Source organism: Manis pentadactyla, chromosome 3, assembly GCF_030020395.1.
Source record: "Manis pentadactyla isolate mManPen7 chromosome 3, mManPen7.hap1, whole genome shotgun sequence".
In the NCBI taxonomy this organism is placed as follows: Eukaryota; Metazoa; Chordata; class Mammalia; order Pholidota; family Manidae; genus Manis; species Manis pentadactyla.
In genome coordinates, this window is record NC_080021.1 from 133,591,575 (window position 1) to 133,617,712 (window position 26,138).

The 26,138-nt window shown below is 41.1% G+C and overlaps 1 pseudogene; it reads left to right on the plus strand.

The window, feature by feature from the left end:
- Window positions 1-20,775: 20,775 nt before the first annotated feature.
- On the plus strand, window positions 20,776-23,224 carry LOC118922097 (beta-1,4-galactosyltransferase 6-like; annotated as a pseudogene).
- Window positions 23,225-26,138: the final 2,914 nt, after the last annotated feature.

The window sequence follows — 26,138 nt, forward strand, 5'->3', positions numbered from 1 at the left end:
GCTATGCAACAAAAATGCCATTAAGAATGAAAATACAAAACTTACAATAAAGGGTTTGGCCCTACTTCCTAAAGAGTACTTTGCAATGAAGGAAATGTATCCATTATACATGACTTAGAAAATAAAAAATATCACTTTATACTTTCCCATATGCAACGAATGCACTTCCCTCAGTCCTCAAATTAGAGCATCTTGGATCAAATCTGCTTTTAAGTAATGTAATATTTTAAATGTACTAAAAGCAAATCTAATCCATTAATGATGCTTTAAAATAAAAATTTTCAACTTGTCCACATAGTGGTAGAGAGATCTGACAGCATACAGGTACTAAAATATTAAAAGCACACTGTTTTTCTTCTATTATATCAAGAAGTGATTTATTCATTCCTAAATATTCAATGAAGAAAAACACATATGCTGTAAGTATAATTCTTACTAGCTACAAAGATTATAATGATTATGGATTCAGCTGATCAACTCCAGGCTGATCAGTTTTTAAAATGTGGAATTTCAGTATCCCCATTTTATACATGGGACAGATAATAAAACCTATCTCATAGGATTGGTACATTATCAAATAATTCTCAGAAGTGTTTAGCTTAGTGCAGACACTCTAATGAACAAATTTTCACCACTGTCTTCACAGCTCCTTCCCTGAATGTTGAACACTGAAGTACATAAGTCAATTCTCTTCCATGTCTCAAAATTTGTCCTCTTTCTCCATTTTGAGGATATCTTCTTTTGTCTTTCCACCTTGCCTTTCTCTACCCTCACCTCCAAATGTTTCCACTGTATCCAGGATAACTCTGGCAATCTAAGGCTTCCCGTTAGTGGGGTGCCAACAAGTGTGCATTGCTCCTCATTTATGATTTTTACCTTTTCACCTTTGGCTGACTTGGATTATAGAAAAACGCTACAATGATTTTTGCTTTTTGAACATTTTAAATATCATCACTGTTCTTTCAGAAACTTATGCCTAAAAGGATCAAATATATTTGCAGTTGAACCCCACAGTGGTTTTCAATCCTGTTTTAAAAATTCCACACTAACCGGCAGACCATTATGAATGATACACAAAAGATTACTTGGTGGTAGAATAACTCCAAAGAGAAGTAACTCACAATCATAAGCTGCCAGACCTGAAAGAAACCAATACAGAAGTACTTACACTTAAACCCTTAATAAGGAAATTACCAGTTTTACTACTCCCTTAAATCTTTAAGGGGGAAAAAAATGACCTAAGGAACATTAGATGAATATATTCTCCCTAGCCTACAGACCAGGACCCACATGGGACTGGATCCAAATTACTCAAAGACACATAATTTCAGTAGAAAAGGCTTTGGTAAATATTTTTGGGGTACTCATATTTATATACAACAGAAAATGTCACAGTTTGACATAATAAATTGTAGTGACCAGGGATATCTTTAGAAGGAAAAGCTATCTGGGGACACTTGCAAATTGCTGCATTTTATTGGCATCATCTCTTCAGTACCTAAAACCTTCTCAACATCTTTCAAAGGACAAGAAGGTATTCTAAACAATTTTACTGCTGCAAGAGTATCTTTTTTCAGGACAAAACAAAAAGAAAAATGTTTAGCATATTACAATAACATAGCTAAAAACCCAGAGAATGAGGAGGAGGACAGGATTAAGAGACCTAGGCTCAGTTTCTGCAGTACCACATCCTGGGAAAGTCATGTAACCACCCTAAATCCCCAAATCTAGAAATTAACCTGCCCCTTTACATCAGCGAGTAAAGTGAGGATCATGCATGTGAAATATATTATTGAGTTAAAAGGAACATAAAGATAAACACATATGTAAACCTGGAAACTGATTGCATTTGAAAAACAAATTTCCAAAATAATACCAGAGTTGTTCTAAAACAAGCTCTGATCTTTTGAAAACCTAAAACATGCCTACCATACATTTTCGGTACATGGAATGTCATTGTGTAACTCAAAACAAACTGGTGAATTTCTCATTAAGAAGAAAACTGAAAATGTGTTTTTCAAAGACCTTCATAGTTGATTCACTGCTGAATAGAATTTAGGCACCACTTTCAAGAGAAATCTGAAAACTGTCTTTTTGAAATTTTATATATGATAGAAGTCACCAAACAAAAGTATTTTAAAACACCAAATCAAACTGAAGCTAGTTTCACAAAGAAAACATATTAATTTTTAACTTTAATTTACATGGTAAAAAGTAAATAAAACCTTATTTGAAAATTGAATCTAATTTATATTGTTATTTATAACCTCATATTTTAAAATACTAATATACTTTTACATCTAAATCATTGTACTATTTATTGTAACTCAACTCATTATGAATTGTCTGTTTATATAATGTTCCTCCACTTTTATTTTTATTTTTATTTTGGAATTTTTGCTTTTGGATTTTACTATTTTTTTATCATTAATCTACAATTACATGAAGAACATTATGTTCACTAGGTTCCACACACACCCCATTACAGTCACTGTCCATCATCACAGTAAGATGCTGCAGAATCCCTACTCATCTTCTCTGTGTTGTACAGCCCTCCCCATGCACCCCCCTGCATTATACATGCTAATTGTAATGCCCCCTTTCTTTTTCTCCACCCTTATCCGTCCCTTCCCACCCATCCTACCTAGTCCCTTTCCCTTTGGTAACTGTTAGTCCATTCTTGGGTTCTGTGAGTCTGCTGCTGTTTTGTTTCTTCAGTTTTTCTTTGTTCTTATACTCCACATATGAGTGAAATAATTTGATACTTGTCTTTCTCCACCTGGCTTATTTCACTGAGCATAATACCCTCTAGCTCCATCCATGTTGTTGCAAAAGGTAGGATTTGTTTTCTTCTTATGGCTGTATAATATTCCAATGTGTATATGTCCCACATCTTCTTTATCCATTCATCTACTGATGGACACTTAGGTTGCTTCCATTTCTTGGCTATTGTGAATAGTGCTGTGATAGACATAGGGGTGCATATGTCTCTTTCAAACTGGGATCCTGCATTCTTAGGGTAAATTCCTAGGAGTGGAATTCCTGGGTCAAATGGTATTTCTATTTTGAGCTTTTTGAGGAACCTCCATACTGCTTTCCAGAATGGTTAAACTAGTTTACAATCCCACCAGCAGTGTAGGAGTGTTCCCCTTTCTCCACATCTTTGCCAATATTTGTTGTTGTTTATCTTTTAGATGCTGGCCATCCTAACTGGTATGAGGTGATATCTCATTGTGGTTTTAATTTGCGTTTCTCTGATGATTTGTGATGTGGAGGATCTTTTCATGTGCCTGTTGGCCATCTGAATTTCTTGTTTGGGGAAGTATCTGTTCAGATCCTCTGACCATTTTTTACTTGGCTTATTTGCTTTTTGTTTGTTGAGGTGTGTGAACTCTTTATATATTTTGGATGTCAACTCATTATCGGATATGTCATTTATGAATATATACTTCCATACTATAGAAGGTCCTTTTGTTCTTTTGATGGTGTCCTTTGCTGTACAGAAGCTTTTCAGCTTGATATAGTCCCACTTGTTCATTTCTGCTTTTGTTTCCCTTGCCCGGAGAGATATATTCATGAAGAAGTCACTCATGTTTATGTCCAAGAGATTTTTGCCTATGTTTTTTTCTAAGAGTTTTATGGTTTCATGACTTACATTCAGGTCTTTGATCCATTTTGAATTTACTTTTGTGTATGGGGTTAGACAATGATCCAGTTTCATTCTCTTACATGTAGCTGTCCAGTTTTGCTTCTTGGAGATCCTTCAGCAAACCTGCCAGGAGCATCAGAAGAGCATGGCAACCTGGCAGGCTGGGTAAAGGCTTTGTCTGTGAGGCATGGGGCCATAGCACCCCAGACCAGAGGAAATACTGTCCAGTGTGTGGCAACCTGCCTTTCCAGGTGCCCTTCCATGTAAGGCTCAAAAACATTCTTCACAAAATCAACCTGTACAAAATAATGTATGTATATTAATCATATAAATGTATATGTTTCAGAAATTTCATATACTAGGTGTGCATATTGATGTATTTTACACATGCACATCTGACTATGTGTGTGTATATGTTTATACATATATAATATGCATATGTTTGATGATAGCATTGGAGTATGAGAGTTTGTTTTTTTAAATATTTGTTTCCCCATGTTGCTCATTGCATGGTTTTATGTTACTCTCACTTATATTAAGAATTTTATATTTGAATCATCAGGACATCCAACAGAAATTTTATTCTTGTAGGTGACAATAAATATACTTAAAAAGAAATAGAGAGCAAGCTATTGAGGGATGATGAGGTACCCACATAAATATTCCTGATGTAACATTCTAGCACATGGTGGGTGGAGTGGTTCCAAACTACTTTTAGAAGGATTACATAGGAACCCTTATAAAGGATTTGGAGTTAGGGAATCCAGGATGAGTTAAGGATCTTTCTAGCTCTTACTGAACATGAGATCTTGGAAATGACACTTAGGGTCTCCTTTCCTCCTTTTTTTAAATGACTTCTCTGTGGATTAAGTCGATCTTTAACCTATTCCTTTCTCAGTAGTTAAAAAATTCATGTGGAAGTCATGTATGAAGACAAAATAACTCAGACAAAGAATGAAGGGAGAACAAGATAGAAGGTAAATGGAGGAAAAGAAGTCCATAAGTGTGATCTCTGGGAGAAAGTAGCCAGAGAGATGGGAAAGCAGCCCTGGAGTGGGGGAAGAAAGGGTTTCAAGAAGAAGCCAGGAGGTGAAGTGTCAAATGTCTCAGAGAGGTCAAGGAAGAGACAAACACAGAGAAAATTGTTTGTTGTCACATTAGCTCAGCGAGCAGCTGAAACCTGACTGCACTGGATGTGATAATTGTCCACTAGTCTATTTAGAATCTTGACAGTGAGGGAAAGAGAAGGATGGCATCGTTTAGCCAACTGACATCCTTGGAGCTCTTCTGAAGATTGAAAGAGGATCTGAGATCGTCTTATAATTAATTATTCATATCCTCCTTTATTCAAGGATTCCCCAACAGAATTCATAAACCTGCTCCTGCCTGAATAAAGCTCCATTGTAGTAGTTGTGTCAACCTCACACAGAGCTCTAAGTATATAAAAGACAATAGCAAACTCCTCAAAGATATGTGACTTATTGATCTATGGAGCTCCAGAAACTACTATGGAGACAGACTATGAGTGCTCAAGAAATGCTTAGAGCTCAGCATGATCATAGATGCTTTAGGTCACTAACTGTGTTAGGAACAACTCAACAAAGGGTTTGGGCTTTTTGGTGTGTGTGTGGTGGGGTGGGGGGATGGCAAGGGGTGGTATTTGTTCTGTTTTTATTTTAGGCTGGTGGAAATTTAACTTATATACAGAGGAAAATTAAACAATAAACAGAAACATACAATGAAAATGGGTGATTATTGATGGACTAAAGATGACCAAGGAGGTGACAGAGGATGGGATCCGGGATTCAGGTGGAAGGGCAATTCTTTCCACTGCCATGGCATGCAGTGAAGATAAGGGTATATGTAGATCCAGATAAATGACTATGTGACTGTGAGTGGAGAGAGTGGGAGGGAGACAGAAAGGAATTTGAAAGAGTTTCAGTCTGTGAAGTAAGTAGTCACTTATCTGCTGAGGGTAAGGGGAGGAAATGGCACAGTCTGACCTGAGCAGAGCTGTCATGCTTTGGAGTAGCTGCTGGGGGTGCTAGGCTGTTTGAGATAAGTATGTGGAAGCACTTTTCACACGATGAAGACTTGCACAGACTAGTTCTTAATACTGAATATATATATATATATATATATATATGTGTATGTATGTATGCATACACATATATAGTATGTAAAATACTATAAATGTGGTCACAGGTGATGTAGTTTAAATCTAATTGTGATGAGAAACCAAGTTTATTTAAATATATGCAGACTTAAATTCTACAAGAAAGGAACAATTAAAATAATTAATTCTTAAAACTTGCCAGTACACAAATCACAAAACGGCAAAAAGAAACAAATACTAGGGGAAATCCTTCATCTGCCTCAGGAATCAAACAATATAAATTAACAATGTTAAAATTTCTGCCCTTCAAATCAGTAAGTTGTATTCTATAAAAGTTATCACATGGGTAATATGTGTTCATCTAACAAAAGAAAGATTGAAAATCAAAATGCCTCAAAGAAAAAAATAATGTAAAATCACTTGAAATTCAATCACGCAGAAATTTTCAATGTTTGAATTTTGCTATATCCTCTTTCAGATTTTTCCTATGAACACAGATGTATAAATTTGTGCCCACATTTAGAACTACAAAGTATCACCTACATTTTTCTAAAACTTGCTTCTTTTGCTTAATATACTATAGCTATCATTTCATGTTGATAAATATCTGCACAATTATTCACAGATATTTACCATATCAATGTAATCAAATGTATTTAATGAAACCTCTTCTGGATATTTCTACTCTTTATAATTATTAAATTTGTTCCTACTACAAAGAACCCTTCAAGGAACAGTTTTCAATATAAATTTTGGATACATCTGTATACTTATTTTTTAAGTGAAATTTCTGAGTGACAGACTTAGCCCATTAAACCCTTTAAACAAATGTCCTCTAGAAAGGTGGTTCCAATTTTTGGAGTGTGTGGAGTTTTTCATCTCCCTATTCCTATGCCAGCACAGTGATATCACCCTTTAGTCCTTGTCAAGCTAAAAACAAAACATGCTGTTACTTAATTTGCATTTCTTTCAAATAGAAGTGAGACTGTAACTTTTTTAAACTTTTAAAAGTCATGTGTATTTCTTCTTTTTTAAATGGTTTATTAATATTCTTTATCTACATATGGTATTTTTAATAGCCATGATATTATTCAGCTACTGTTGGTAAAGTTGTAAGCTTATTACTTCTTTGCTTAGAACCTTAGAAGGTTCTAATGTACTGTTCCACACACATGACATTTTCAACTTGAAAATTTTCATTTCTGATTTCTAGATGTTTCCTTTGATTCTTTTTATTCTGGTTATTTCACAAGATGTTTTCCTTCATGATTTTCTATTTTATCCTTTATTTCTTCAAATATTTCATAGTCACTTTAGATCACTAGACCCTTAAAAACCTAAATTATTGTTATTTTTTTGCACTCTCAGTCTTGGTAGTTTGTTTCATTTTATATCTGGTGACTTTTGAATATGAACTTCTCTTGATTGGAGGAGCTACAGGGTTAATTGCAAAGAGCCTGGATTCAGGGAAGTGAAAGGAATAATGGCCATTTCATGATATATCATAAGAATAACATGACTGCTTTTTATGAGGAATTATCCTAGGCCTAAGAAAAATATCAGAGAAGATGCTCACTGCCCTACCTTTGTTTCAACCGAAACATAACTCCCAGCAGGTAGGTGAACTGAAGTTATTATCAATGCTGATATCCCAGTCTGTGCCCCAGCGGACTAATGAGTCTCAGTACTGTCTATTTCCCTGACATATGCTCCTCAAGACACCACCTTCCCTTCATTTTCAAATTTCATACATTTCTCAGGCACATTGCCTCAGGACCAAGACAATGCCTGCATGTCAGACGATGATAATTTCGTCAGTGTATTTCTTGAATCTGTAAACAAGCCATATGAAATCAGGATTCTTACCTCCAAATCTTCTCCTCAACTCTGAATTGGACCAGTATGGGTCCAATGTTGGACTTCAAACAACAAGAGATAAGATTGAAAGAGGTTTTGAGAAACAAGTCTTAACCAATTAATCTTTAAATCTGTGGCAACAATCATATTGAAAGTGTGACTTCCCCACCCAAAGACAATGTTTGAGAAAGTCTCAAGAGAACAGGTATTAAGTTGAGAAGTAGAGGGGTAAGGATGTAAAGAAATAAATCAGCATGAGTACTATGTACAGAAAGAACTTTGAGTGTGGTGATTGGCAAATGAAACGGCTGGAAGCAAAGAGTTCAGAAGCCCACTTAGTCTGAGAAAAATGTATTATCTAAACAACCAGGGGTCCAGATGAAAAATAACTTGATTGATTGCAACTTAAAAGTTCCCCTGGGACCCTAAACTTTCACTGGCAAGAAGTAGGTTTTAAAGGTATAAAGCTGCCAACAGGCGTTTCAAATGTGGCCAAAGAGAATATGCATAAGGAAAATCCTCTCAGAGGGCAAAGTAAAGAGGCACAAAAATATGTTGAATAAGAGATTCCTTCTTAGAGAACAGAATAGGAGACCAACCAAGAGCTTTCCCACCACCCCAAACTGTAAGCCTGTACAATGCTTGCTGCACAGATTCCAGCACTGCGATGAGCTGGGGACTTCCAACAGTCTTCCTTCCTTCCCTTTTCCCAAGAAGAGATTAACTAATTTATCCTTCTCTGATCATTATTATATATCAGAGATAGGGGGTAAGAGGAGGGAGGGGTGATTTTTAAAAAATTTTAGTTTGTAGATTAAAGCAGCAAGAGGAGGCATATTTGGGCTTCATGGAGAGGACTACAGAGCACTGAGGGCCTAGGCTTTGAGCTGGATGCCGTGACTCTGGATTTCATGGTGTCCCCCTAAGAACAGGGTGAGTATGTTCTCCATGTGCAGAAGTAAGAGCCACCTGATCTTTGCTGTCCGGAGGACAGACAATGGCAGGCAAATGCTTATCCAGGCACACATGCTGCTATATATTCTTCACCTTCTCTTCAGACACGGATTTTCTTCAAAGTTATTATCACCTCTTAAAAGGGAAGGCAGGTCCCTGTACATGTGGATAGAACAAACGAGGTCATCCAACGCAGCACATAGAAGGGATCCTGGATGTACAGCATCCAGGAAGCACACCCAGAGAAGGGGCTTCCAGTGAGCTTGAAGCAATTGCATTTCAGCCTGCTGTGAGTATATCCCTGGCTCTGTGCTGCCCTGGGTGCTGGGTGGACTGGGGTGCAAGTCAGAGGGTCTCCAGGCATTGGCCAGGATTTGCCTCAAATCCTTGATTCCAAGACAGGTTCATGAGGACTGGATCAGTCATAAAGTGATGCATGGGTTTTCAGAATTTGAGTGTTGTCCATCCCTTGCCGTGCTCTCTGTGGCATTGCCTGTCTCTGATCCTGGCAGCTGGGCACTCAGAGCAAGGCAAACGGACCACTTGAGGACAAAGTGCCACAGAAGCCTCACCTGGCTCCAAAGACCTGGCAATCCTCTGAGAGGAACAGGAGCCCTGGCTAGGGGCTGCTCTTATGCACTAAGGCACAGGGAGAGTGCCATGCCCTCCAACACCATGTCCCGCCTTTAGCAGTCCCTCCCTCCCTGTCACCAAGGCCCTTGTGACTGTCTGGGGCTGAAAGACCCTACAAGCCTCAGGCCTCACTAAAAGACAAGGAAACCACTTTCTGTCTAGGTCTTAGTGGGTCCTCTCTGGTGGCAGCAGAATCCACAGATGTGCTTTAGAACAGAGCTCACCTTCATTCCTGGAAATCAGCTGTCCCTGTAAGCTTCATTCTGCCCTTTTCTGTCTCTAAAATATCTAATGGAACATTACTTAGCCATAAAAAAGAATGAACCATCATTTGCCACAACATGGATGGACCTAGAAGGCATTATGCTAAGTGAAATAAGTCAGACAAAAACAAAAACATGATTTCACATATGTGGGATCTAAAAAAAAAAATACTCCTAAGTATAGAGAACAATCTGGTGGTTGCCAGAAGAATGGGAAGACAAGTGAAGTGGGTAAAGGGTGTGCATTTCATAACATGTATAATTGTCGAGTCACTATATTGTACAGCTGAAACCAAATAATGTACATTAACTATACTTATACAAAAAAGAAAAAATATATAGGGTAATTCTTCAGGTGGCTTTCAGTTATTGCATCCATTTAATTTTCCTTATTATCCATTTCTTGCAAATCTGTCCATGTAAAAGCCATTTTTTCTTTTACACTCCTATTGTCTGCAACCATATTCTTTAATTCAGACTCCTGCAATAATTCATTAATTCACCTCATTACTTTTAACTTCCTTAGTCCATCCTAAGTATTGCTAATAAAAACTACTTTTTGCCTAAACCATGGCTGGATTGGTTTATTTCCCTAGTCAGAGCACAGCAACACACCCTCCCAGCTACAAGAACCCTCCTAAGTGCCTCCATCCAGATGCCCAGTCTTGCTGTTGATTGGCTTTAGCACTAGTTCCAACCGATGTCCTCTGTTTCTCAGCCCGGTCGTCACGGTCACCTAAGGGACCCACAGTGGGTAGTAGGGGGGTCATCTTTACTTCAAACTTGCATGCAATTTTTAAAAACTATTTTTTTTTTTTTACATTCCTGAAGAGAGGTTGGAAAAGACTTTCTCAGGGATCTAGGTCCAAAGGAATTAACACTCACTTCCCTGTGTTCATTCATTCCTCCTATTAAACTTGTCTGTTAAATATAGCCTCAAATATCAAATGCATAGGTTCCTAAAGGCAAGCAGTGAACCAGCCTGGAGCAAATGTGCTGATGCATGAATGTGCATGTGGACACACGCAGCTGAGAGGCGGGAGCGACATCCTGGGAACAGTGTGTCAGAATAGTTTGCAAAGAACTGGAACATGAAAGGCCTTTTGTATAACACCAGATATCATAGACCTTCTTCTGTGGGGGCTGGGGAATGTTAAGCAAGGAGTATAAGAGTTACCAAAATAGAGGTAGGACAAAAAGTATAATGAAATGCAAGGAAGCCTATGAAGGGACCTAAGTGGAGGTGGGGGTGGGGTGGGATGAAGGGGACACAATCTTTTTATGTACTTGCAAGACCCCTTTGGTCACTGTAGAGAACAGATCCTACTGGCCCCTTCCTCCAGGCTATTCTTGTTTCTTTTTTTTTTTTTGAGAGGGCATCTCTCATATTTATTGATCAAATGGTTGTTAACAACAATAAAATTCTGTACAGGGGACTCAATGCACACTATTCTTGTTTCTTTATGCTTTCTCTCAGTCAGTAATTTTCAGTTTGAATAAGATAGCCACCAGATCCCTGTGGTTTGGCTCGGGGATGGGGGTGGGCATGAGGGTTATATGGTGTAGGCTTGAGCAGAACCCTGGACTTTCTGTGGTAACTCATTCAGAGAAGCTCCATGTTCATCTCTCTTTGTTCTTGAGCTTTGCTAAGGGTGGTGTGCTCAAAACATAGACATGCCCAGGCTGTCCTCCCATTACACAAATACATGGTGATACGGAGGGTTAAAAATATGTATCTGCTTATAAGGGTTAACATATATGTGCTGTAGAGAGAGATTTTCAATTCTTCTCTGTAACTGATTGTATTTAGGAATGAGACAGGGGTATAAACCTGGAAGTAGGGTGTGAATTAAATGATTCTTGGGATTTTCCCAACTGCATGAATCTGACTCAGCACTGGCCTTGAGCTGATTTGCTTTTCTTCCTGCCCACCAGTGAGTTCTTAACTCTACACTGGGGGCCCCAGGATGGAAGCCCATGAACTCAGTCCTCCAAGAAGCCAGGGTGATTATGTTATTCATTTGTAATAGCATTAGATTCATGTGCTAAAGTTTATATCATGGTGTTTCCTTGCTTCCTGGTTAATTTTTTTCAATTAACATGTATCAGTTAAGAGTTAGGATTAACTGTATACTTTTTGGTGTACAGGTCTGTGGATTATGACCAAGGTATATAGTCACATATCCACCATCAAAGTCATGGTACTTAATGGTTCCATTGCCTCAAAACTTCCATCATGTTTTGCCTCTGTCATCAAACCTTCCCTGGAGTTCCAACTCCCAATGACAACTGGTCTGGTTTCCTTCCCTAAAGTTTTTCCTTTCTCAGAATGCATGTAAATGTCATCATATAATAGATAGCCTTTGAAGTCTTTTTCAGATAGTCAAATGCATTTAAGGTTTATCTGTGTTGTGCCATTCAACTGTTGTTCCCTTTTATTGTTGAGTGCGAGTCCAGTCTGTGGGTGACCCGCCATGTGCTAAGTCACTCATGTGTGGAAGGACTTCTGCATTGCTTCCTCTTTGTGGTGATTATGAAAGAAGCTGAATGTATAACTCTGGGGGGTTGGGTTTTAACAGATTTCAATTAACAAAATGAAACCAGTGAAGAGATTTATTTAGCCCCCACACATCCCACTTCTGCAGCTAGTCCTCTTGGCTGCCAACAGTCTCTGAAGGAAGGAAGATAAAGGGAAATGTGACTTGATCCTCCTTGCTTCCTTATCCCCAAGGAAAGAAAAAGTGGTCCTGGAAAGCTGGAGAGAAAAGAATGGGGGGATAGCGAACAATGCTCACTGCTCATGCGAGGAAAGCCGCGGCACATTGGGAAGGCTGAATCTGCCTTCATATAAGGAAAGAAAAGGTACTCAGAGGGTAGAGACACAAGGTGAATCAAGACTTAGAGGTTATTGAGTGAGCTGGACTTTGCTATCTTTCTCCCTCCTGGAAAAAACTATTCCTTAAGTCCTTAAACTGTCACAAGCCATCCCACAAATTAGTTCTAGTTAAATTTTCTTGAGCCAAGTGTGGACAGGGTAATGAGAAATAAAACGTTAAAGTTAAGAAATAATATAGGTAGAAAAGCAATAATGTAAGACAACAGAAGATAATTGCATATGGGACCTTGAACTAGAAAGTAATTTAAGCTCTTAACTCATTTATTCTGATGTAATTTAATAAAGGGCTGAGAACTCCTCAGAAAGTTATAGTGAAAAGAGATACTGCAAATTAAATATAAATTGGAAATGTTAGCACATTTATCTAATACATATCTGCAGGATATTCTGCATTAAATGAGTAAATCTTAAGAATGGATTTCTGGTTTTGAAATTTAGAAGACTTTCTAACTTACACTGGGCACTTGGCCGTAAGAAATTGAAATGTTCCAGGCCCTGGACATGGTATCTGCTCACTGAAGTCTGTGACCCAACTACGTTTTCCCCAAATCTTCTCCCCCTCTTCCTGCTGTATACCTGGCTGGGGCTGCTGGCTCAAACTGGGAGCAGTTTCTTGTATGTAACCTCAAGGGCACCCTTTGATCTTTGCCTCTCTCCCCTGTTTGTTCTGTCTTCTGTCTCTCATCCATTCCAGAAGAACACTGGTTCTTGTTACACGTGGGTTTTAGATGTGTGATTCTTGGATCACAGTTCTATCATGCATTTGTGCATTTCAAAAGCCTCCACTGTCTCTCTCTTACCTAGACAATGAACCTGAACCTGAGTGTGCTCAACATGCAAGGTGCTCCACAGGCCAACCCCAGATACCCCCTGAAGCACCCTGCACCCCTCACAGCAGGCCAACACAGGCACTGATAACTCGGCAGAAGCTGTCAAAAGTCACTGCAAGCACCACTCTTTCCTGCTGCTGTTTCCATGGCTGGTTATTCTGTCTGCTTATAATAGCTTTTTCCGTCAGCGCATATTCAAATCCTCTATATACTTCACGATAGAATTTTTTCCAAAGACTGTGCTATAGACTGCAAGCAGAAAAGAAGCCTGCATAACATGAACTAAAGTAGTGATGCCTACCTGTCGCCTCCTGGGAGCCCTGCCTGCGGAGATTCCGGCAGCCCACATCTCCCTAAGTGGCTCTGGGCACCAGCCCCAGCCTCGCTCAGGCCACTGTTCTGGAGGCACTGGGTTGGAAAAGAGGTTGTGGAGGAGGTGCAAGTGTTTATATAAAAACTTACATACAATGACTTTTATCTATAGGCAACTCAGTAACCTGGCTCGTTTAAATTGTTACATAATGGGTTTTTCATGACAATTTGAAGCCAGAGCGCTTTGTATATAACAGGCTCAGCTGCCTTGCTCTGGCATGTCCGCCTGGCTGCAGGCTCTTTTCTCTCCTCCTCTCTTAGTTCTGCACAAGCATTTCATATCACTGTCTACTGCATGCTGGTTATTTACACACATGCTCCACCTTCTCACAGACTGAAGAGCTTCTTAAAAATAGGGAAACACATACAGTCAAACTTGAGCTGAGCGTGAGCAAAAGCATGAACTGAGCTGTGTTGTAGAATAAAGTGTGCCAGGGTTGGGGGCTGCCATCGCGCCTTCCCCTCTCCATCAGAGGACTGCAGCTCTGGCCGGTCTCCCAGTTGCCACATTCCATCTTGGGTGCAGCCACCATAGACGATCCTTCCATTTGTTAGGGTATCAGTCCTGACCTCTTCTAATGGACAGTGCTTCTGACACCAAAAGTGTAGGGGTTTTGCTCACCAAAAACCAACTGTCCAGTTCTCTGACGCCAACAAGGTGAGGAGCCATTCAATCAGTTCTGATGCTAACCACCCAGCATTAGTGAGACTACACGGATCAAGGGCTCAGTCCCACGAGATTGTCCCCCACTTCAGAAACCAGTTTTAAGTCCTGAGTTACTAATACATCTGACTGACCGACTAGAAATTAGGGGTTCCAGCATCCCCTATTCAGGCTTGATAAATTGCTAGATGGTTCACAGCACTCAGAAAAGTGCTTTCCTTACTATTACCAGATCACCCTAAAGGATGCAAGTCCAGAATGGCCACAGGGAAGAGCTGTGCAGCCAGGGCATGTGGGAAGGCAGATGGAGCTCCCATGCCCTCTCTGGGCACACCACCCTCCCAACACCTCCACGTGTTCACAAAGCTGGGAGGTCTCCGCACTGCTTCCATTAGAGGCTTTTATGGATTCGTCGTTACATAGGCATGATTGATTAAACCATTGGTCACTGGCAATTAACTCAATCCCTAGCCCTTCTCCCCACCCTGGAAGTCAGGGAGAGGGGCTGAAAGTTCTACTCCTCAAATCACCTGGTGGGCTCCTCTGGCTGCCAGCCCCCATCCTGAAGCTGTCATGGGTCCCCTGACCCAGTGGTCTTACTGGCAAACAGAAGATACCATCATCACTCTGGAGACTCTAAGAACTTTAGGAGCCGTGTGCTAGGAAACAGGGACAAACCCCGAATGTACATTTCCCGTTATATTTTTGTTCCTCTACTCACACCCTTCAATGGTATCCCAACTCACTTGAAGTAAAAGCCAAAGTCGTTACAATGCCTTGCAAGGTCCAGCATGACCTACCTCCTCTCAGATCTCATCTCCTACCACCTTCCCCTCTATCTCACTCTCTTCCAGCCCAAACCCCCTACTGCTCCTCATGCATACCTGGCATGTTCCTGCCTCAGGGCCTTTGCACCCATTCTGCCCTCTGCCAAGGACATACTTTTCAAGTATGTGAGTGGCTGACTGCACATGCTGGATACCTACCACCTTTGGATATCTGCTGAGGTGTCACTTTGTCAAGAAGTAGTTCCTTGACATGAAACAGCAACAGCCTTCTCCCTGGCACTATTTTTCTCCATACCACTTACCATTTCTGACACTCTAGAGTTCTCTTATTTGCTTATTTATTGCCTATCTCCCCTCCCTTTGGCATGAAACACCCTGAAAAGACCTCTCTGCTGGGTTCTGCATCTCCCATCCTCCTATGTTTGGTGCTGTCTTTCCCCACCTCCTGGTCAGTCAGAGCGTCCCAGGGGTCAGCACCGAGTGTGTTTCTGTGCTACAGAGGAGAGACGGAGGGAGAGGGTGAGGCTGTTTGGGGGAAGAGGAGGGAGGGGTGACTGCAAAAGTCATTTGGAAGAACAGATTATAATTGCAGTCAGCATTTTTTTTAAAGAACCTTCTATACCAGATGTTGAAATTGTGACTGTTTATTTTTTCTAGCTTTATTGAGTTATAATTCACATATCATATCATGTAAGTTTAAAGTGTATAACACAATGATGTGATCATGTATATGTTTCTAAGTAGTTACCACAGCAAGGTTAATTAACAGTGGGAGGGGCTTCCTTTGAATCAATATGTTATAATTTTCTCTAAGTCTCAAAGTGGAATGCAAGCCTAAATATTTCCTTCTGTCAATATGCCAACAGAAAAGAAAATTTAATGACTTTTGAACTAAAGATAATGAATTAATAAAATGAATACTCTGATTATGTGGCCATCGTGTACTTAGATTTTTGTGCAGGCACCTGAAAAACTGTAATGTAATGAGACTTAAAATGCCCTATTCACTTGTTTCAACAGATGTCAATTTTCATTTTGGAATATGCTTACTATATTCAGAATATGCCATATATAATCATGAACACCAAGATTATACTAATTTACCCAGAATAATTTATGGAAACATGTAATCTTGTTTCTTCTTCCTGCATTGTCCCCTCCTCTCTCATTATATTTTCAGCCCAGCTTTCTAATTCCTTGCCTGAGGGCTCTCTGCTGGACTCAGTGTAAGAGAAGAGTGAGGCCAGCCTTTGGGAGCCATTCTGGTGTGCCTTACAGCACTTACACTCGGCAGGGAAAAAGAGGAGAGACAAGGGCAGGGGGCAGTGGTGTGCAGGAAGGTGACAGGATCTCAGAAGGATGCAGTGTGTGCGACTGCAGAGCTCCTCAGAGGGGCAGCTGGGACCTTGGCATGACTAGTGGTGGTGGGGACAGGACAATGGGGCATCAATTTCCCCCACCACTGGAGCCTGGAATCTCACTTAAGTGGATTATAGAAAATGAAAAAAACATAAAATATTGTAACATCTCCTGCTTTGGAACTGAGATCAATATCTGTTATACAATGTATATAATACTACAAATGATGACTTCAGATGTTTCTATCTATACTCCTCCCCTGTTCTTTAATTTCCTCACTTCCACAGTTGCCTCTGTGTCACACCCTTGGCGCTGTGATCATCACCAGGATTTGTACCATTTCCAAAATCTCCTTATTAAATATTCCACATTTCAAAGCATTTCTATTTTTCCAGCCCAGTTTCTTCAGAATCCCTGCCCTAAATTTCTCTGTCTCACTGGGGAGCCAGACCCAGCACTCTGAGACTAGTTTTCAACAATGTTTCCTTTATTTCCCTTGTGTTCAGGTCAGACTCCATCATGTAACATGTGATCTCTACCCAACGCATACCCTCAACTCTAGATTCTTTCTGCCTCTGTATGTTTGCCTTCCCCCAAATCCAACCCTACCGAACACCAGTGTAAACCTTTCTGTGTTGGATGAAGCAGTAGGAACAAACCTCATCACTGGACTGACCAGCCTCACTAACCAGAAATGGACATGTAATTGTGCTGGAGGACCCATAGCTCTTCCCAGGAAGCTGCCTTCCATGTCTGCAACAACTTCCCACCACCTGGCCTCCCTTTTGCTCTCGGTCAATGGCTTTACTCATCATGGAGAGAACAGACGCACTCCACAGCACTGTTTTCAATTAGCTGTGCTCTTTCTAGAAACACCAGTACTCTGAACTGGATTATTCACATCACAACATAGAAATTCCCTGTATCTTTTTAAAAAATCTCTTTAAAAAACAGGTATTTTCACTCCTTTACAGTTGAAATTCTATTTCTCTTTCTGAGTAAAATTTTTACCAAAAAAAAAATTGTCCATATTTGCTGGCCAACTTTGTCAACCCCTCCTAACCCTTCAACTTACTCAGACTGGCTTGTGTCCCAGCACTCCTGTGAGATGACAAAGTCTCCCACCACCTCCATATGGCCAAGCACAAGGGATACATTCTCCCTTCCTCTTGCTCAGCCCATCAACAGTGATCCACTGGTAAGACACTCCTGTCTTCTGGAAACATCTGTCTGTCATGTTGTGGGAGCAAAAGAAGACCACCAAGTGAACACAAGCTGTTTATTCAGAGCCCCCTACAGTGAGGGAGTCAGCCACCAGCGCTTACACTCAGCAGGGACTCACAGGCAGGTGGGCAGCAGGCAGGAAAGAGCGGGGTTCAGGTGTGGGCTGAGTGGAGCTGGCAGCATGGGGAAGCTGGGGGCAGCCACCTAGCAGAAGGACGTCCCTTGGGACTGATTAAGGGAGCATATTTTGCCTTCTCTGGTTGGTCCAAAGTTGGAAGTGGGACAGAAGTTAGAGAGGCTGCCAGTTATTAATCAAGTCTTGGCCGTTTTGGACTGTTACAGAAGTTATTGTTTGGCTTCCTGGACCGCTTATAGAGTTACAAGTCTTTACTGGCCAGTTATCACACATAAGGGGTTGTTTCCTGGGCAGGCCACTGCCAGTCATGGGGCAGAGTTCTGTCTTCATACATGATGTGGCCTTGTCCATTTGTAATTAAGTCCCTCAGTGTCTTCCAGCGTCCTGCCTTCTCATGTTCTTCACTAGCTGCTCTTCTCAAGAGTCTTTCCAAACCCCACCCCCGACCAGGCCCTTCTCTAAATGGTGACGTATCTTCTGGATGAGTCCTGCTCTCCTTTTTCTCTTTACGTACTCTTTTCTTGTTGATCTCCTATAATCCTGAACCTTTTAATAGAGTTTAATTGGTTCCCATAACCCTGTATTCTCTTATCGCTCCCAGTTTTATTTCTCCAGCTCCAGCCTCTCCCCAGAGCTGCAGATCCAGATCTGTCTGCTTCATCTACCCTAATCTTCTCATTTCACCCCTGAAACTCCCAATGTTAGAGTCAGTTGTCAAACTGGGAATCAAAGCCACTTCTCTCGGTTTTTAATCTTCAAGGTTCCAAGTGACCTTTGGACTTTTCATTATTTATAAAAGATTAGTGATTTTGGAAGCAATTTGAGAAGATGTAAGGGAATGCCAAATATTCCAAGTGTGTCCTTCAAGGATGAGAGACATGACTCAAGCCCACTCTGCTTCCATGACGGGCAGCCTCAGCTGCAGGAGCCCATGGCTGCTCCTGAGGTGATGCTCCAGGAGGTGGCAGGGAGGGAGCCGGGGAAGAGAGGTAATATGCTTTGGAATCAGGGAAATTGCAGTTTTTACTGTGTATCTTTAAATAGGCACACATTTGGAAATACTACTTACAATCTAAATCAGAAAGTTATACCATTTTTGAGGGAATCTAATTGAAGTACAGCCTCAGTCTATTTCAGTTTTTTTTTTGGTAAAAATATCTTTTGAAAATATTACATCTGAGTAATGATTGCTGAGTATGTTTTTAGGGGCACAGAAAAGAAACAGGCTTTCAGTTCCTCAACAGGCTGTTTCCCCACCTGAACATTTCTCCCTACGCAGATTTTCATTCACCAAATTCTCATCCATTGCTGAAAGCCCAGTTCAAATTTCATGTCCCAGAAGGCTTTTCCAGATACTTTCAGTCATGTGTCTCTAACTATGCCCTAAGTTCACCTAGTTTGTACATCTATAATATTTATGGAATATACCTGTTATGTGTACATGTCTAGTGACCACACTGACCGTGACCCTCTTGAGGACTGGTGGGATGTCTTCTTCACCTTTGGACCCAGTATATTTGTTCTGGTACAAACTAGTAATGGAACATATCTTTTGAATTGACTAACATAGAATGTCTGTTAATTTAAAATTCAGTTTCACAGGCCTACAATTGCTAAATGGCATGGAACACAAGCCTCTTTAAACCTAAAAAATTTGTGAGTGCACCTAGGAAATCAGTGTGCTCTCAGATATCCATTGCTCAGGAGAGTGGAATCGACCCCCACCTACCAGGTCAGGTGTTTGATTCGTTTTTTTTGATGGTAGGATGCTGCCTAGATCACCAAGGAAAACAATTTCAATGAAACTTGCAGGGGAAATAGTCCCTTCCAGGAGAAAGATCAGACTTATTGAATAAGAAGTTGCTCACAGGAGCGAAGAGGAAAATCAAGGTGCCCAAGTAGCCTCCCCTGGAAGGAGGAGACCACCAAGGGAAGGAAGGGCTGTGCTTGGTCGGGGGATCTCCCCAGGACAGACAGCAGGAACAGCCAGGGCAGGGAGGTGGTGGTAAGGATGTCCCAGTGATCAGGGAGTGTGGAGCTGTGGGCTCTCACTTTCCAGAACAAAGTTCAGCTTCAGATGGGAGCCTGCTTGCTCTAAGACCTACAGACACAAAGCACTAGGCATTAGCTAGCCTACAGAAAACCGCATAGTTCAAAATTGCATAACGTAAGACAAATGTGGGTCTACGTATTTAACAGAGAAACTTAATATATGTATTAGGTGTTGCAAAATCTTAGCTCCATGAATCCAAATAAAAGCAGGGAAAAGATTGCAGAAATATTGACTGAGAGAGACCAGGTCCCATGTGTATATGTCCATGCAGGTGGCCTCGCTTCGTGTGCCTGTGGTTTATGGACTGATGCTACTCACATTTTCTTTGTCAAGATATAATTTTCAGAAATTAATCTCATGACTCATGCAAATGTAAAATGAACATATGTCATACATTTAACTCATTAATAAGAGAAGCAGCGCGATGGCAATGCTGGTTCAGGACAACTGGATGGAGTGGAAGCACTTAGAGTACCTGCATGAGATAATTTTTTAATAAGATTACTGAATTTAGATTAAAAAACAGCCAATGGGCGATGCGGCTCCCCCGCCCTTTCGGGGCTGCCCCTCTGCGACCCGGATGCGGCTCCGACGAGGGTTGCCCGGCCGCTCCACGCCCGGGTCCGGAGCGGGGCGGGGCGGGGCGGCGGCGATGGTTCTGCGGTTGCCGCCCTTGCGGCCGGGCGGGCGGTGGCCGGAGCCGGAGCGCGCGCGCCGCTGGCCAGGATGCCGCCCTCGCCTGCGCGCGGCTCCCGCGGCCCCCGGCGGAGCGCCCGGGCCTGAGGCGGCATGAGGACGGGGCTGCGCGCCGGCGAGCGCCCAGCCCCTCGGCCCGCGGGGCCCCGGCGGCCCCCCCGCTAGCGCGGCGCAAGCAGGTGCCGCCCTGGCCTCGGGGCCGAGGGGCGCGCCGCCCGCCCCTCCTTCCGCCGCTGTGTCCTCGCGCCCCCCGCGCGTCTCCGCGGTCCCGCGCCTCCTGCGCCGGCCCCTCGGCCGCCGGGTGTCCCGGCCGCCGCCTCCCTCCTGCGCCCAGCGTCGCGGTCTGGGGTCCCGCACGTGCCCGGGGCTGGGCCTGGCCGAGGCGCCGCCGAGCCGCGCGCGGGGGAGAGGAAGGTGTCTGCCGGTCTCCAGTCGCTCCCTGCCCGCTTCATCTGCTTCTCCCTGTCCTCATCCTGCCTTCACTTCATCTGCGTGCCCCAGGCCTCGGCGCTTGTGTTTCCCCACACTTGGGTACCGGAATGCTTCAGCGGCTGGCAGGGCCACCTTGTTGTGCCGTGCCTCCCTTTACGACTTTCACAGGTCTAAGGTTTGTGGCAACCCTGCACTGAACGAGCCCGTCGGCAGCATCTTTGAACGACATTTGCTCACTTCAGGTCTCCGGGTCACATTTTGCCAACACATATCTCTTCATGGTACAAGCTCGAGGAATGATGTTGAAAGAAAATGTGAAAACGATAGGGCAGGTGATCAGGCTATACACAAATAAAAACACCACTGTCAACGGTACAGGTTATCCTGAAGGCAATAATTCAGGTGATCATCTTGTTCAAACAACCACCTATCTTACGGAAAACTTCACATATTCATTGTACCTCCCCTGTCCAGCAAAGCTGCTTTACATGCAGGGATTCTTGTCAACGTAAGTGAAGTTAGTTTTGATGAAATTCATCAACTCTTCTCCAAGGATTTAGATATTGAGTTAGGAGGTCACTGGAGGCCTAAAGACTGTAAACCTAGACGGAAGGTGGCTGTTCTCGTTCCTTTTCATAATCGCCACGAGCATCTTCCAGTTTTCTTCTTAGATCTGATTCCAATGCTCCTGAAACAGAGGCTGGAATTTGCCTTTATGTCATTGAACATACTGGCACACAGCCTTTTAACCGTGCAATGCTCTTCAACGTGGACTTCAAAGAGGCCATGAAAGAAAGATAGAGTGTGGGACTGTGTAATCTTCCACCATGTGAATCATCTACCCAGAAAAGACCGAAACTATTACAGATGTGGAGAAATGCCATGTCATTTCGCAGCAAAGCTGGATAAATACATTTTTATCCTTCCACATAAGGAGTTTTTTGGTGGTGTCAGTGGACTGACTGTGGAACAATTCAGGAAGATCAGTGGTTTTCCTCACGCCTCCTGGGAATGGGAAGGAGAATTTGATGACCTTTGGAATAGTTCACTATGCTGGATTTAATGTCACAAGACCAGAGGGAGACTTCGGGACATACAAATCTATTTCTCATCATCATCGAGATGAAGTACAGTTTTTAGGACGGTATAAATTACTAAGATATTCAAAAGAATGTCAGTACACCGATGGGTTAAACAGTGTACTATATACGCCAAAAATACTGATTGAATGGTTGTATACATATATATCTGTAAACTTCATGCCAGAGTTAGCGTCTATTGAAGACTATTAAAAGAAGCAGCTCTCACGGCAGACATACCACGATGCTGGGTTACAGACTGAAGCATACTGTCTGTGGAGGCAGGGAAGGGGTGTACCGCGGTGCCCTGCTCTGGGTGAAGAGCCAGCAGCTCGCAGTGTTTCCCGTAGGATCGTGTCCACGCATCACCTATCCTCTACCGTGAGACACACCCCGTGATGAGCACTGCAGAGATTAGAGGCCACTGTTTAAGTCGGGAAGTTAAGAGAGCTCCCTGCAAAGAGAAAATTTTTATACTACAGTCTATAGTTTAATTCAAGAGAAGGTTTTATTTCTGTTTAAACATTTTGTACATACATGATGTAAATGTGTTCACAGTGTTGAAAAATAAGATGTGTTGCACTTTTGCATGTGATTGGTTATGCCGTTCTGGACTTTCACATTTTTTATTTGCATGGGAAAAAACCACTATACATTTGTGTCCCTGAACAAAGAAAGGTTGACCCTTGTGTGAAATGAAGGGACTGTCAGTAATTGACAGCCAGCTCATACAGGAAATACTCGTATACAGGTATACTCCTTTGCGGCTTTAGACCTGCAGCCTTTTGTGTGGAAGAAGCACGGTTTTCTTAGGGTTTTAAAGTGTAAGAAGGGAGCGCTTGAACAGCTTTTCTTCCTTCCAGGATTACCTGATTTTTCCCTTGCTTGTGGCCTCATCAGATTCACTAAATCACAACCACATTGTTTATGCTTATTGCATGAGTATTACCAAGAAAATCTTAAAAGTTGTGATGTGACATGATATAAAGGACCTCTTTCTGTTAAAAGTCTTCATGTAGTTCTGGTGTATCAGGGATTTTGTGCCTCAAAAATGTCCCTAAGGTGGTGTGTGTTTGTACACTGTATTTTTTTTAAGTCATAGTAACAGCACTTTTATTATTTCTAGTTCAGAAGAGCCAAAAAAAACATTTCCCTTTAAAAAAATCCAATTTTTTAAAAAAAAGAATGAACTATGGAAAACCCAGTAGTACTTAATACATACAAATGAATTATACTGTTAGATAAGAAATGTTCTATTTTTATGATGATAAATGCTTAGTAGATAAAAACAAGTTTAATTCTCAGACTCAGAATTTCAAGTTTCAAAGGGAACCTTGAATGTCAGCCAGTTTTATTTGAACCGTATGTATTTTTTTTGCTTTTAAGAAATTACATCTCTGGTATTTAAAATTTTCCCTCACTAAAAGCATAATTGAATAGAACTAAATACATAATCAGTTATTGAAATGCACCGATGTTGTAAACACTTATTGGAAACAGGTCTTACTACATCTGGTGTATTACTGTACCTTAAATTTGGATGGCAAAACAAAAAATATCCTTGCTTTAAAAATGATCAATTATAGTTAGCCAAAGATTCCTTAAAGTATCTCGATACTTTCACAAATTTAATACAGAAAGTGCGTATCTATAAAGTGAATCTTCAACAGTAATGAACAATAGAACTCTGTAGATAAGAGATGTTTGTATAATATTTGCCTCATGGGTTGTTCACCTACAACAGGAATGTGGTTATTTATCTCAGGTTACAGTCATAATTTTGAAGTGTTGTTTCTATGGCAATATTGGTAACACAGATGACCACAAAATCATAAAGTAATTGAAATTCTTATACTTTGAGAAAACTGATAGCTCTCTATGATACCAAGAAAATTCTTTCACATTTATTTCTCAGAAGTATTCCCAAAATATTTACCTTTCATTTTTTTGGTGGTACTCAAAATTATGAGAAAAATCTTCTGAAAAGTAAGAAATTTGTTCTTAAGTTGTGTATCTGTTCATTTTCTGTCTAGCTTATGTAGTTTTTTAATTTGATGAAATGACATAGTTGGGAACGTTGACATTTGTTGAACACCAACAAGATAGCAGGGGTGCAGGAGCACAGCTGACCCAATAATATTTAAATATTTTAGTTGTGAGGAAAATTAGGGCTGTTTCTGAATCTGATTAGGAAAACATTTTTCTCTTTTTAATGTGAAGCTGCCCACAGTTTGGAATCTTTTCATTTTGATATACATCTTAGAGTTTCAAGAGAATTTGGTTCTATTAGTATCTGCCTTATTTCCCTAGACTGCGCCTAAGAGTGATGGTCTTAGGAATGGGCCATGTATATTTCTCTTTTTTCAGTTTTGCATAGGGTATGAATTCCTGTGAAAACCATCTCATTAGTTTGCTCTGTTTTTTGCTTTCTGTTTTGTTTTGCCTTTTAAGTGCCAACTGAAAACTGATTTTTGCCCATACACAGTGACTTTTTTGTTTCTCTAAGAGGGGTAGAACTTTGCTCAGTTATCTTCATTGGATGAAAAGAAATCTATTCCAGAAAAATTAAAAAAAAAACCAGCCAATGTTCTGTAGGGAAAACCAGCTAACATTCTAAATTTTGGGGATCATCTTTTCTACCAGATAGGAATCATGTGCATACATACTGGACAAATTCATTTGCATTGCTATCTGACAAATCTTTTTCTACCAGTTGGCATCAACTTTTACAGAGTTTTGACATACATTTATCAACAGTAAATGGCAAGTCAAACAAAGAAACAAAGGTACATGCCTAGAGATTCAGATAATCCTCAGGCAGTCCTGAGAATCAAGCCCTGGCTTGGCAAAAAAGAACAGGCATAAATCCCTTTAGCTTTTTTCCAGGATTTTGGATAACTTTTCTTTACACCAATTTATGAAGGCTTTGCCCTTCCTTATTTGACCAATATCTAAGCACTATATAATCTTGAAACTGTCCACATGATTAAAGAAACAATACTGTGTACAATATAATTTTCAGAGAGCAGGAACTACTCCCAGAAAGCATAGCATTAGTGAAATCTTACAGGCTCCCAGGTAGCTACATCACTGGAGAGAATGAAGCACCAGGAGAGGTATTTTACCCATACTTGTTCTATATGAAGGAGTGCAGAATTGCTTTCAACACAATCCAGAGGCTGATGTTGATACCACACCTGAAATCCATAAGCATAGTGTGGTTTCTCCAAGGGTCTGCTATATGCCCTGAGTTGCCTTCATGCTTAGAACACAAATTGAATGGCTTTGCCTTGAACAAGTTTAAAAGGAGGTATGGAAATAGTTCCTAAAATAATATCTGCATAGAGGAATCACCTTGCAGAAAGCACATTAAATTCCTGGCCACTGTAGCTCCACCAGGTATCAGGAGAGACAGAGGCAGGACAAGGATACCAAAGGAAGGTTGATTGGGATAGAAAACCAATGAAACCATTGTGATGATTTGATTAACTCTAAAGCTTAATTCCATTCAGCCACTAAAACGGTTTTTTAAAAACTTTATTCCTAATGTTGGAGAGGAAAATTGCTTCCTCTACCCTCTTATGCCTAGTGCCCACGAGCCTGCAGATTAAACTAATAGAAAACAAATAAATGGGGGAAAAGATATACAATTTTTATTAACATTTTATGTGTATGGAAGTCTGAAGAAAGGAAGTGAAACTTAAAGAAGCAGTTAAGACTCAGGGGCTTTTATATTCCATTTTTAACAATGGAAAGGGGGCTTGGGCTTTGAGGGATGAAAAGTTGTAGGAAGGTGAGTAGGGAATATGGGAGAAACTAAGTGTTATTTTAGTAAGGTCTGTTTATGTAGACTTAGCACCAACTCTCCATTTCTGGTGATGAGTCACTGGCTTCTTCACAGGATGGGGGACATCATCACAGGGAAAATTCAAGCCCTGCAGTAAAGGAGAGGAAGAGTTCTTTCTGCATCTGTTGATGCCCTTCAGCTCAAAACAATCCTGATGCTAAAGTGGCATGTTTTGGGGTGACATATCTTGATCCCCCTCACTAATCTTTCAACTCTTTCATATATGCAGAAAAGACCTTCCTTCATGACAGAAAAGATCGATTTTGTTCTGCTTTGGGAAAGATTTGATG